This window comes from Pteropus vampyrus, unplaced genomic scaffold, assembly GCF_000151845.1.
Source record: "Pteropus vampyrus isolate Shadow unplaced genomic scaffold, Pvam_2.0 Scaffold33, whole genome shotgun sequence".
NCBI lineage: Eukaryota > Metazoa > Chordata > Mammalia > Chiroptera > Pteropodidae > Pteropus > Pteropus vampyrus.
In genome coordinates, this window is record NW_011888814.1 from 10,029,485 (window position 1) to 10,043,125 (window position 13,641).

Here is a 13,641-nt window from a genome sequence, read left to right on the forward strand (position 1 = left end):
ATGGGAAGTCAGAAGGCCTTGTGTTCGAATTATGACTCTTCCTCTGGCAACACTTTGCTCTGGTGAACATCGCTCAACCTTGTTAAGCCAGTTTAATCGACAGTGATAACAGCAAACTGACCTGCAGGGCAGCTGAGGCACCACCAAGCGCCATACATATACCTGCCTATTTAATTCTTGCAGCAAACTTACAAGCTAAATTCTACTACTATCCCATCCTACAGATAAGGAAACTGAGCCCCTGGGAGTTTAAGGATTCGACCAAGGTCACACAACGAGTAGATGATGGAGCCAGGAGACAAACCGGGGACCCTAACTTTGACTATTCAGCTCCGGAGCCTTCCGACAGCACGTCCGTGTCACATCAGGCTGAGGTGCACGTTTAGCAAAACGGTACACAGAATTGAGAGAAAATTAATGGAAAGTAAGTACAGGTCACTCTAACGTGTTAGTTTGTTCTCTGGGAACAGCTTCACGCCCTGGGCACACTGCTTCTTTGCAAATCTGTGATGCTGAGATTTAGAGGTATTTAGAGATCTTGTTTTCAGTCAGTGGGGTTAATTAAGTGCGGCTCACGGTCATTCTAGAGTTAAATTTGAACCTCCATCCTACAGCTCCCAGCACAACGCCTAACCACTGCCTCACAGCCCTGTGGCCGCTGCCAATGCACCCCAAACTGCGAAACGCTTCTCAGGCATTTTAATCTGACTGTCGGACACCCACTCATTCACGTGACACATGAATGTGTAATATTAGTCCTCAGAAATGAGTGACTGTTACACATTCTTCTTCCCACTACAAGTTCCTCCAACTTTAAGAAAACAGAAAGATGAGGGAAAAAAGTCTTTTCTTCCATTACTTTTTTTTTTTAAGTCAGGGAACAACAAAGCTCCTATTAAAGTTCTGCATATGACAAACGTAACTGAAGTTCTATGCAATTCATTTTGTCTTTGAACTTGCTTGTATGAAAACTCTTTGACATTAAACATCTTGTCTTTCCTGGGTGCTTTTTATTTTCGTTCGTTCATTTCTTTTCATTAAAGAATAGCTGACACCCACGTGCTGACTGAACATGGCTATAGGAATAACTAGAACTTGGGGGTAAATGACGTGGCCATTTTACTGTTCAAGGAAAAAGTAAGCTCCTATTTAGGGTCTTCAAGCTTTTCATGCTATTTACTCTATAAAGTTTGGCCTTATGATTTTTGCTTAGAATTTTTTTAGTGGTTCCATTATCATGTTGGGTCACACCAAAACACCCGAAAATATCTCTTCCCATAACAAAGACATTTGTTGACAAGAAAAATTCAGAAGAGAAAGAAATAAGACCATATCCTGGTTTTATTTCCACGGAAGAGAACAGAGATTCTGGGAAATTTATGTACATTAAATTTATAAGCCGGCTCTTTTTTTACCCCCAAAGATTTATTTAGTGTGAAAAATTACTTCCTGTACTATAATCATAAAATCAAATGTTATTTACTCCTGTCATAACCATTCACATACTTCCTGTCATAAAAACTTAAACTTGACTGAAATATTAAATAAAATATGCAGAAAACTCCAGGTATATATTATTTTAACTTCGTAATCTAATCTAAGAAAGAGACGAACCATCTCTTCTTATAAAAACCAGTTAATTATGCTTTAGCATCTTAGGCGACTAACCCCACTAGTGGCCAAAAGAATGAACTTTAAAGGGTAAAAATAGGTTGCTTTATATTTACTAAGCTCAATCGATAGCTTTGTGGTGGCTTTAAGGATGCCTCCCAGGGGTACTGTGTGTGCGCTTAGCTGCAATGTACTTACAGAGCTCATGGCCAAGGGTAAGAATCATGAAGATTCAAAAGCTTACATAAGGGAGATGTGTACGTTTTCAATGCACGTGCACACGTTTCTGTAGTGCCTGCCTTCTCCTAAAAGAAAACAAGCTTCTGAATTCCTAGGCTTCCATGTGCCTAGTGGGAAAAGCAGAGCCAATGTACACATGTGATGATAGATGAAAGTGTGTATGAACAGATTTGTTTACAAAATAGGGCCCAGCAAAGTCTGTCTCTCGGTGCCACAGCAGGATCCATCCAATAAAACAAACACACAAGCACAGAAGAATCTATGGGAATAGCTCTTCTTTCTGATAAAGGTAAAACAGTTTGTGATTATAACTGGGTAGTAAGTTACCAAGTAACAACATGGCTCAGTCTTGAATTCGGAACTTGAATCTGGGAGTCTGCCGCAAAGTCCAGTTTAAAGCACATACATGCGCGTGCACATGCTTATGTACATTACAGTGGTTTCAATGCTCCTTCTTTGGCACAAGAGTCTCAAAATTTCTTTCTTTGGCTCTGGCATCTTCTCCTACCATTATTCACATCTCCATCAGGACAGGGCAATTGTTTAAACTCATTAGGAAACAAGAAAACCAACGCATTCTACTTATAAGTTTAATTAACTGTACGGCCATTCGACCAAGCTTGAAAGTCTAGACTCTTGACTCCCTTTCTCACGGAGCAGAGCTGGGTCAATTGTCACCAAGTCTAAACGGCACTGTTTTCAGTTGACTGCTGCCTTTGTCCTTACCCTCTGATTCCTGCTTCCAATAAACATGCCGGACCTTTATCACTTTGTTCCCAGACGACTATGACAACCTTTTTAACTGGTTCACTTGCCAAGGAGCAACTGTGTGGTGGAAAAACACAGTTAAGAATAGGAAGATTGGGTTCTGCGTTCGGCTCTGCCAGATACAAACCACATAATCCTGAGAAATTTAGATAATTCTCTCGGGTCTCAACTGTTTTCATCCGTAGCATGAAAAAAACAGCTACCAAGTCATATCACCTACTCTGCAACGTACGCAGTCACCAAATACAATCTTCTAAAATTTGGTTTCCTCAGGTCGCTGCATACCTTAAAAATTTTCAGTGACTCTGCTAAAATTTAAGTTCTTGGGGCTGAATTAAATGTGAAAGTCTCATCTAAAACGGAAGGCGTCACGCAAATGCAACAGCAACCTTAATAGAGATCATTTCTCGAGCTGCACGCTCTATGTCTTATCCAGGAGTTTTATATGCCTGGGCTCTAACCCCCATGATCACTCTACAACTTGGTTTTATTACTCTACACTACAGATAAAGAATATGAGGTTCTGTGAATAACTCATCCAAGGTTTTATTACCTAGGTAAGTGCCAGGAATGGCACACAAATCTGCATGTGGTTGATTATAAAGCCCACCCAAGCCATACTGAGTGCTTTAAATGTAACACGATATGGGGGAGGGGGGAGTCCCTAATTGCTTGAGTGATCGTTCTATGAGTCCCTGTAGTTTGTAGGCTGCATAAGAAAGCATGAGACATATCATAATGTAAAAACACTGAAAAATAAAATGATCGCTTAATGTCCAGCCCACAATAACATCAACATCTATTCCCACTCACTTTCTTGGTTGGTTTGCATCATGGAATATAAATGCAAATACAATGTACTTCACCTGTTATGTGAAACTGTAGGGTTTACATGGATAATAGTGACCGCGGAGAACTGCCTGAGTCACGCACACTGTCACTGACAAGTAAGGATCAGAGAGAGTTTGAACAGTTAACAAATGAGGAAGAAAAAGTCAACAGAGATGATTTTACATGAGAGGTAGACTCTTCGAGAGAACGGTTTGTATACTGAAAGGTTAAGAGAGGCCTTTGGCAAAAATCTGAATGCTTATACAAAAAAAATCACCCTCTTTATGATTCTACCGCAGAAGTCAACATGCAATCTTTGTTCTAAGAAATAACATATTGTTGCATCATATCCCAAATTTGTTATAGAATGTAAAACAATCTTAGATTCAACTTTTTTAACTCTTCCCAATAGCAGTCCCAATAAAATCTTTTTTAAAAAACGTGACTGTTTTAAAAAACGTGTTTGTTTTAAATGTCTGATTCAGTTTTAAGTCGATTCTCTTAAAACGGTTTTCTACAACGGCTGTCTTCAGATGCTATGGACACCCAGAGATGGCAGTAATGTCAAAACGAAGAATAAAAGGATAACTGATATGCAAGTAGCAGTCGACAACCACAAAAGACTAATTCTCCAGTCCACAGACGGCAAGTAAGGTCCTGTTTTCCTCTTATTTCAAGATTCTCAGGCTTACCTAGTCCAAAGCACCCATGAAGAAGCCACACGCATCAGCTCCATGCCCCGTTCCCACCACTGCATTTATGGTGCAGAGATAAGGCAATCATATGGCATCAAGCCAGCCCTTGGGCAAGTCGGCTTGTCTTGGCCAAACCAGGAAACTTTCAGTATAAATCCTAACTTTACAAGATTCATTCCATCCAGTCTATCTTTATCCAGTTACCTCAAGATCTCTATGATTTTTCTCCAGAAGACAAGAGTTTATAATCTGGAAGAATTCTGTCTTATAATAATTCACTTTAAAAAGGCCCCACTGTATCAAGATCCTTCCTGACATAAAATGTATATAGACATTTGTGTATAAAATCAAATGGTTTGGGTTTCTGTATATCCCTCGATCAAAGGTTCAGAGAAGGGGTATTTTGAGAAAAGATTTAATAGAATCTGTAACATAAAACTTCGAATGCGTATTGACTTAACCAAGACAACTCTAGAATACAACGTGTGGTTGTTGTGCTGCTTCTGGTGACTTTCATGTCCATCTCCAACAATCTAATAAAATGATGCAGTCATCCATGCCAGAACGAAACCCAAGAAGGCGTGCCCTCAGGAGACTGAGTCTCAAGTCCGTAAATGCTGAGGCATTCACCGTAAGTTATCGGAACATTCAGTGAGCTTTCAGCCTTGCAAGACTTGTTTTCTGTATGGATCTTGGCTTGTTCCCAATAGACAGCGGTTCTGTGACACTGTAAACTAGCTCCTCGCCTTTGAAAAGCAAAAGGTGTCACTCTTTATTCAGAAAAATCCAGAGCCTGTGATCTACACATTATTGTTGAGATTCTTTTTCATATGCATGAAAAAGATCGTCACGCTCAGTAATGCTCAGTGCAAAATTACTATTTAAGTATCTACAAGAGCCTTTCTGGATTCAGGAATCAGAAATGGGAATGGGGTGAGCAGAGGTGAGATGAGAAGGAAGAGGTGGCAATTCAGCGGTTTTGAATGTCTGACTATGATTCCAAAAGATTTTTAACACGGCACTGGTTTTCCAGAAAGGGGTTTGTAGCACTGACCCCGAAGGCAGCATAATGATGTGGCTGCAGCGTATATTAATGAGGGCCACTGATAATGACATTCTCTCTTCGTAGACTCTTAAATAGAAGCTGAATATGCAAAAGCGGATGATGTCGGGCAACGCTGTCGATTCATTTACAGTCCTCGGAGGGGTGGGGGACGCTGGCTTTGGAGAGCATTCAGCGAGGAGCATTCGGTTTCCTCCATTTATCCAGGTCACCCAGGCATGGAATGCTCAGCTCTGCCAGACGTGGAGCGTTTTGGGGATGCCTGAGAAACGACGGCCCGTCCGGGCTACTGATGCGAAGAGAGGCCGTGGTTTCCTTTTTCCCTGCTTTGAATGGCAGCCTTGACGTCACAACAGATGGGAACCACTGGAAGGACAAACAACAAGGCGCGAGCCAAGAGCACCCTGTTCTGTTGCGGAGCTCTTGTAATCTCATTCTGGTATCTTCTGTGGCTGCAGAGTGTCAGTATGAGCAGAGGTGAATGACTGGGGTTTAAAAATAAAGGCAGTCTCTGGGCTGGTAAAGCAGACCTTTGACTGGTGCCAATCACTGTCTTCAAGAATCCCGGATAAACTACAGGCTCCTGAATTAAACTTGTTTCTCACATGACAGACTTCCCAGGGAATGCTAACAGTGATTTTGCTGATGGCTCAGACATCTGTGCCTTCCCTGAAGAGCTAAACTTCCTGTATTTCAGGGCAGATTTCCCGTGAGAAGGGCCAGCACGTAAGTCTTGGGAAAGGCAAGGTGCTCCTGAAAGCTGGCCGATAAGTCTTTTCAAGGGACCTGCCTTATTTTCTAGGATAAAAACATCCTTTTAGGGATTTTATAATTTAAATTCAAGCAATTAAACATGCGCATTAGCATCCAACTGCAGGTGTTTCAACAAATGACTGAAGAATGTTCAGATGCTGGCAGGCTTAACTCCCCACTATCTAAAATGAGTTGTACATAAGTCACCAGAGCAGTTTGAAAAGCATGATCTTTCATGTTTCAACCTTACATCAAAAGTACGAATTATATTTAGCTACGTGAGTGTCAGATCAGTTATTTACATTATAAGCGCAATGCTAACTACAGACACACCGAGCGACCTGCGGACAGGATCTGAAGGCATCGCTTGCCACCCTCACGGACCAGAGAACAGCTTTCTGTTGCTCCATGCTTGCTCTGAGTTCAGTCCTCTGCCCTTGGGGGCACTAACAACCTTCACCAAACCCAAGCCCTGGCCTGAACCCATAGTGCTCGGGGTCCTTTGGGACAGCTGAAGCTGGAAGACCAGAGGCTGTAGGGTCATCTCTGAGGGCGTGTGTGTGTGTATGTGTGTGTGCGTGTGTGTTGGAGGTGTGTGGCCAGGACACAACACAGTGCAATGGAAACACTTTTTTTCCGTGACGCCTGTCCTCATAGTTCGGACCCAATCTTGTTTCGACAGAATAACCTGCTATGAAGATTCACTCGCTTCCAAAGATTAAAAAAAAAAAGGATAAATTCTGATCCAAAAAGTCTCCTTTAAAAGCCCTACAACAGAATACACCCACCCCTTCTGCCTTCAGGCTGTCCCAAACAGCCCATGTCCTCTACGGTATCTGAGGCCTGTTTTGGAATCTGGTCTTTGGACTCAAATGATCTTACCTGGGTAGATAACTCTGTGTCTTGTTCCTGCTGTTTACAAAACCCAAGTATGTTCCATGACGGCACAAGGAAGAAGATACAGTAGGAATGTTTTTTTTGCTACACTTTTTTTTCACATGGCAACTGTAACTCCAGAGGTGAAACTTATTCTAGCCCTACCCTTGTTTTTATTTTACAAGAGCTTTTTTATAGTTTAAGAACTATAATTAAATTTCCTCTGAACTGAATTATTAAACTTAAGTTTTCAAAAAGAGAATGATGGTATTTCTCCAACTGTTAAGTTTCCAAAAAGGAAGATACCTTGTTTTTATTCTAATGTAAGGGATGAGAGAAGTAGAAATTTTTTTTCTATCTGTATCTTGATTAGAATTTTTTAATGTTCAAATTCCTGGTTATAAACTACTGTCAACAATCAGTCATTCATTAAGCAACTATTGAAGAGGAGATATTTAAAAGAGCAAAAATAAAACACGATGTGATTAAAACCCTATGCACGTCTTCACTTCAAGGCAAACACTGTGCCCATCTGGGTATTTTAGAAGGTGCCAAATATCATTGGGATCTAGGATTTAATTCATGTCATAAAGAAATCACTGTATTTAATCTATTCACAAAAAGACCTAGAACCTCATGGAAATGATGATAACGGACGGTGACGTGAACTATTCACATTAAAATTATTTTAAAATTATTTAAACACGGGATCAATCACAAATACGAACAAACTTTCAGTGATCTAGTGTTTTCATAAGGTAATTTTAAAGATAATTTCCAGCTCTCATCGGTTTCTGCTTTAATTTTTTCCACTGTTTAAAAACCCTGGCTGCTTTCAGAAAGGCCAAAGAAGATACGAGATTTGTCCCCAGGGGACTCGAACACAGATCTTGAGAACTGAGACACCGTTACCTGAACTGACGGCATTGTGCTTACTTGATTTAGTGGCGAGGGCTGCGAAGCACTGAGGTCCACAGCCCTTTATTCAAGTGACAGGAAATAGGAAATTGCATGCAGAGGAACCCAAGTTTAGAAGATATGTCTGAGCCGGCCAACTCGCCATCCAGGGTGGCCGCCTTCAGCAGGGATGGTGGCTTTCCCGTGCTCTCTCGTCCACTGAGTCTCGCATAAACAGCAGACCTGATTCCTGTTTTTGGGCTGAGGACACCGATGAGACTTTTCCATAAATTTTCTTTAGGCACAGACAGCTAAACAGAGAAATGAGCTCTCCCTTTCCCAGCTCCTCTTCTTAAAATGACAGAGAATCTGCCTGTCCTGGCTCTAACCTTAGTTATAAAAAAATAAATAAGTAAAAGATTTTCTCCTCTGGTTCATCACAACTCAACCAACAGTCATCATCTTAATCTTATAATGCCCATGCGAGCAATTCGTTCTCACGATCATCCTGTCAGGAAAATCCTTCCTCCATCCCTCCTTTCCTTTTTTCCTTCCTTCATTCCTTCCGTCCTTCCTTCCTTCCTACCTACCTTCCCTTACCTACTAGTGGTATGAGAGCTTGTTTTCAAGCTCATACCACTAACCTCCAAGAGTCATTCCGTACTGGACAGCTTTAAAAAAAACAAAAACAAATTCTTTACGCTTCTAAATCCACCCCCTGTCGTTATCCTTAGTTTCCGAATATGTACACAGAGTTAACAGGCACCCGGGTTAACTGAGATTCTACTATGCGTGTTCTCTTCCTTCATAGCGCACCCTCCCCTACAGCGGCCCCTGCACGCTCGTCTGCTGCCTGTTTCTCCTACTAGCCAAACTACCGGCAAACTCCATGAAGGAAGGATTAATGTCCGCGTTATCCTTGAATAAACACTGTGGCTGGATGGAAGGAGGGAAGGGGAGTGGAGGGAAGGGAAAAGAGAAGTAGTAAGAGGAGGGAGGGAAGGAGGGAAGGAGGGAAGGAAAGGAAAGAAATGTGGTGACAGCAACGACATGGTGTTAGCTGTAGGGAACTTTGATAGTTTCATGAGGTTTTTCATTCATAGAACTTAAAACCCTTTGTAACCGTTATCTCAAAAATCTCACAATAACCCCAAGTGATCTTTCAACATTAAATGAAAATGATTATGACACAGGGGCAGAGAAATGTGCAGTAATTCACTCCTGGATCTTTCATGTTTCATCTGTAAAACAGCCACGATGGGGGGCAGTCCCGCTCACTGACCTTCCTAGTTATCTGCGGTAAGTACAGAGCTATGTTTCTCTAAGTAGATAATTTAAGAACTGTGATAGCGGTTTAGTAATTCTTTCCTTTCTATTCATTCAACATGTCTCAGTAACACAAAGCCCTGATTTTAACCTTGGATATATTTGTAGAAAGGAAGAACTAGTTCTCAAGAAATTCTTCTCATTTTTACCACCCACATAAACACGAAGCTGCTGGTAAAAGGACAGCTCTCGATGATGAAATCATTTACCAATACTAAGCAGGGACACTGGGGGCAGAGGGTGACCTCAGACCTGACAGCTAGGCAGGCGGGTTGCGTCACTAAAAGGATCCTCTGATCACCCAGCTCTGGGGTGGGGGGAGCGCTGAGGTGCTCTTCCTCATGTGACATATCCTACAACGGGCCTGATCATTAATACGGGACAGGTGAGGTGTCGCCCATGCTCATTCAGCCCACAGCCACAGTGAGGTGCAGCCCAGGCCCTGCAGGCTGGGTGCGCTGCCTGGCCCAGCCACCGGCTGTGGGCCTCCCTGCTCAGTCTCTGCTGGGACACGGGCTGCCACAAAATCACATGCACCACGGAGAAACGGTGAGCACAGAGTTCTATCAAGAGAAAGAAAGTCCAAACAGACCATCGTGGCTTTAAAGCCTCTTGTCTAGGAAGGTACTGATAAGGAACTTAACCTGCTGAGCTGAGCACAGCCCGAAGCTGGTCTGTGTTTGTCACAACTGTCTAAAGCTCTCTTGTCTAGGCAGAGATGGGCATGAACTGCCACCACCTGTGGCAGCCCCAGGAATCATGAGAATTAACAGGCAAAAGCATGCCCTTGGTCGCCTTAATATTGTGGGTCTCCTGTGACAACACTCCCTTCCGAAAAATACACGCAAACCTAGTTCCAGTGTGAACACAACCAGTCCAGCCTTGGAAATTCAGCGTTCCTATTGCTGGAACCTTTCCCTCAGTTTAAGCTTCTCAGTCAGTGTATCCACACGTGTCATCAGCCGCTGCTCTGCAATATGTCTAGCATTCTCTTGATGACCAAGTGACAAGTCGCTCCCTGTACTCTCTGTGCACAAGTAGCACGTACTTCGGATTTTCTTCTCCCTTCCCCTGGATGCCTACATCTTTTTCTTGACTGACATAGCTTGAGAAAATATGGCGCACTCATGAACCCAGGAAGCCAACTGCATGGCACCCGTCACACAGCAAGAAAAGCAGAGAGGTGTCAATTCCCTATCACACCTTCCTGAAGGCAATTAGCCATGACCTGCTGGCTCTGTGGGTACGACACTGCGCATTCTGGTGTCACTGGAAAGAGTGTTTCCAGGTCCAGCTGCGGTTTTCTGGGCACAGCTGAGGTCTTAACCCCTTTAGCAAGCCCCAGTGGAGATGGAACCAAGGCCAGTGATCTATGATCTAACCTTAGTGCCAATGTGAGTTCGTCAAAGGCCCCGCGGGGCAAGTCGTGTTTTCCCTGGCTGGAGCTTGACTTCCTTGCTTTAAAAAGGATTCTTAGTATTTACCGCAGTAAAATTAAGCACTTTCATATTTTTGCCAGATCCCCTGGAGAAATATGGTTTTATTAATACCAAACAAATGTGATGTTTGAAAGGCAAGGGACCCAGATTTCAGTCCCTGGCCCACTACTGACTCACTGGGTGGCTTCAGGCAAATAACTTAAATCAAGGAGACATCATTTCCAAAAGGCACAGAGTAGGTACTTGGTAGGTGGCTGGTGCCCTGTGAGGTCTGAGGCCAGGTTCAATGGTGAAACTAAGTCAGCGAGACAAAGCCCTTTACTAGGGCCCACTGCCTGAAGTGCTGTTTTACAGCTAGTTTCAAGGTGGCCACACTGAAATGTGACCCTAACATTTTTGAAATCCTAAAGCTAAAGGAACTGGGTCAAACCTGTCATTTTAAGGCGGGGAAGGCAATTTCACATAGCAGCTAAGAGCACAGCTTTGAGGAGCAGATTCCGTGGATTCAAATCCTGGGTCTACCAGTTTTGAATTTTAGTTTTTTTTATCTGTAAAATATGAATAAATAGTATCTATCTCTCACAGGTTGTTATGAAGATTAGATGAGTTAATACATGTGAAGTAAGCACTGGGTAAACATTGGCCATTAGCTCCACGTTAACAAGGTATTAAAATCAAATATAATAACTGAGTATATATTTTTTCAGTTTACAAAGCACATTTCTATATACAGTTCTATTGGGACCTCATGAAACTCCATGAGAGAGGCAATAACAACAATACCTAACCTTTATACGGCCTTTTAGAGTTTGCAAAAAACTTCCCCCGTATTCTTTAAAGCTCATATTCTCCTCATTTATTCTTTTACAAGCCACACTTGAGCGAAGTGACCAGGCAGATTGGAAAAACAAAAAGAAAGACAGAACTTTAAGAAATAAAAAATAATAATTAAAAAAAGTAAAAATCGCAATCGATGTGTTAAATAGCATTCCAGAAACAGCTGGAGAGATAATGCTTTAGATACCATATAAATGCTGGTATCTCCGTCTTAGACCTCTCTCCTGAATTACAGACTTGGCGTATCTATCCACCTGTCTACCAGCATCTCCACTGGAATCTTGACATCTCAAAGTCAACATGTCCAAAGCAGAACTGTTTTCTCCCCACCCTCCACCGCCAGAAACAAGATAACGGGTATTGTGACATATTCACACACAGTTGGAATATTATACCAATGTACATGAAGGAACTGTAGCTATATACCCCAATGACATGGATAAATTTTACAAATATAATACGGAGGAAAAATATAAGCTACAGAAAAACACACACACACACAAAGTGTGACATCATTTTTACATGTCTCAAATTGCCTTTAGCAACGCACATTTATCTGATAAAAAATATATATTTGTCTTAAAAATTCAAGAGAATTATAAACACATTTCAGAATCGTAAGGAAGCCAGAGAACGATAGGAACAAAATATTACAGAGAAATCCAAAAGCGTTTGTAATGTTCTAATTTCTTACACTGACTGGTGCTTTACTGGAGCACATTTTTTTTTATTGTGCTTTAGTGCTCACTTGTATGTTACATATAGTCTTTTGTACGTATCAAATAATCAACAAATTTAAAAGCCAGAAATACAACCCGTAAAAATGAATTGTGTTGAAAAAGTCAGACTTCAAACTAATAAACTAAGCAGTGAAGGAAAGTAGATCTTGCTAAAAATATGAGCAAGTTAATGTTTACTAACAAAGTTGGTTATGGAATAAAATTACTTTAACAAGGATGAATAAAACACGCACATGATACATGGATTGAGTGCCAAGGGAAAAATGACCAGGTTTACAGGTCAGAACAAATTTATTTGTAAGGGATCTTTTTTCTATTTTGCTAGGCTTAAAAACCAAGTTGACTGACTTTACTTGTTTAGTGTTATTGGTTCAGGGGGTGGGCAGTCCAGGGCCGCTAAGGATGAGAACATGTCTCCTTGCCCTGTCTGATCTGGGGCCTCTTGAGGCCCAGGCTCGTCCAGGAGGAGCTCACCACCTCACCTGCTGAAGGCCCGTGATTTTAGTTATTATTCTCTTTCCTCTACAGCACTGATGGCAAACAGTTTGTTGTAGCTAGATTTAAACTATCCTTTTTCTTCCTTCTAGAACATCTAAGATATCATCTTTAAAACGAACACAGTATCAGCGTCTATTTTAGAAGGAAGGGATGAGCTCAAAGCAACACTAAACATGATGTGCCTTGTTTATTTATCTGTTCAAACAGGCATAAAACAAACAGAGGCCTGCGCGTTTTTTGTCCTTTTTCAAATAAGAGCCGGATCTATTTGAATGGCCAGGGAGGAGAAGATAGTTTGATTTAGATTTGGCATGGGTTTAGGGGAAGAACTGTCTTTGTAGCTGGTCCTAAATATTATGGTAACTTGGACTGAGTTAATCTCCAGGGGAGAAGTCACCACATGTTATAACAGAAGCCATTGGACTTGGCAAGGAAGGGAATGAAAGAATTACAATTAAAGCAACACCATTTATCTATCATGGCGAAGAGGCGCTGGCCAGGAACGCTGAATGTGACTGCTGCCTGTCCCGCTTCTCCGTGGCTGACCAAATAAAGCACTGCGCTTTCAAATCAGTCTTTGCTGTATTCTAAAAAATTACTATTCTTAATTTCTAATGGGTTCTTAAAGAACTTTCTCTTCCTTCTTACAAAAAAATAAACAATTCGGAAGAGATATTCAAAAAGAGGAGTGCCAGCAAAATTCTGAGTTTGAGAAGGTTGAGAGGGTACATTTTTCAAAGGCATTTCTTAATTTTATAAGCACCAATAAGACTGTGTTTTGTTTTGATGTATGCTCCAACACTCCCCCATTTAAATTCTGAAAAACTATATTCTTGCCTGCATCTGTCTTGCTATTTTGACTGGTCATTCACAAATATGAACTGTCCTACTTTGAAGCTTTCCAAAGGTAAGAGGAGGCACAGTCTGGTACAGAGCAAGCTGTTAATGAGTTTCTACTGAATGAATCTGCATTTTTGCATGGCCTTGATTTGGATATAAATTCTAAGGCTTATTACACCAACAATAATGGAGTTTCTAGTTGCCCAAGTTTTTTTTTTTTTTTTTTT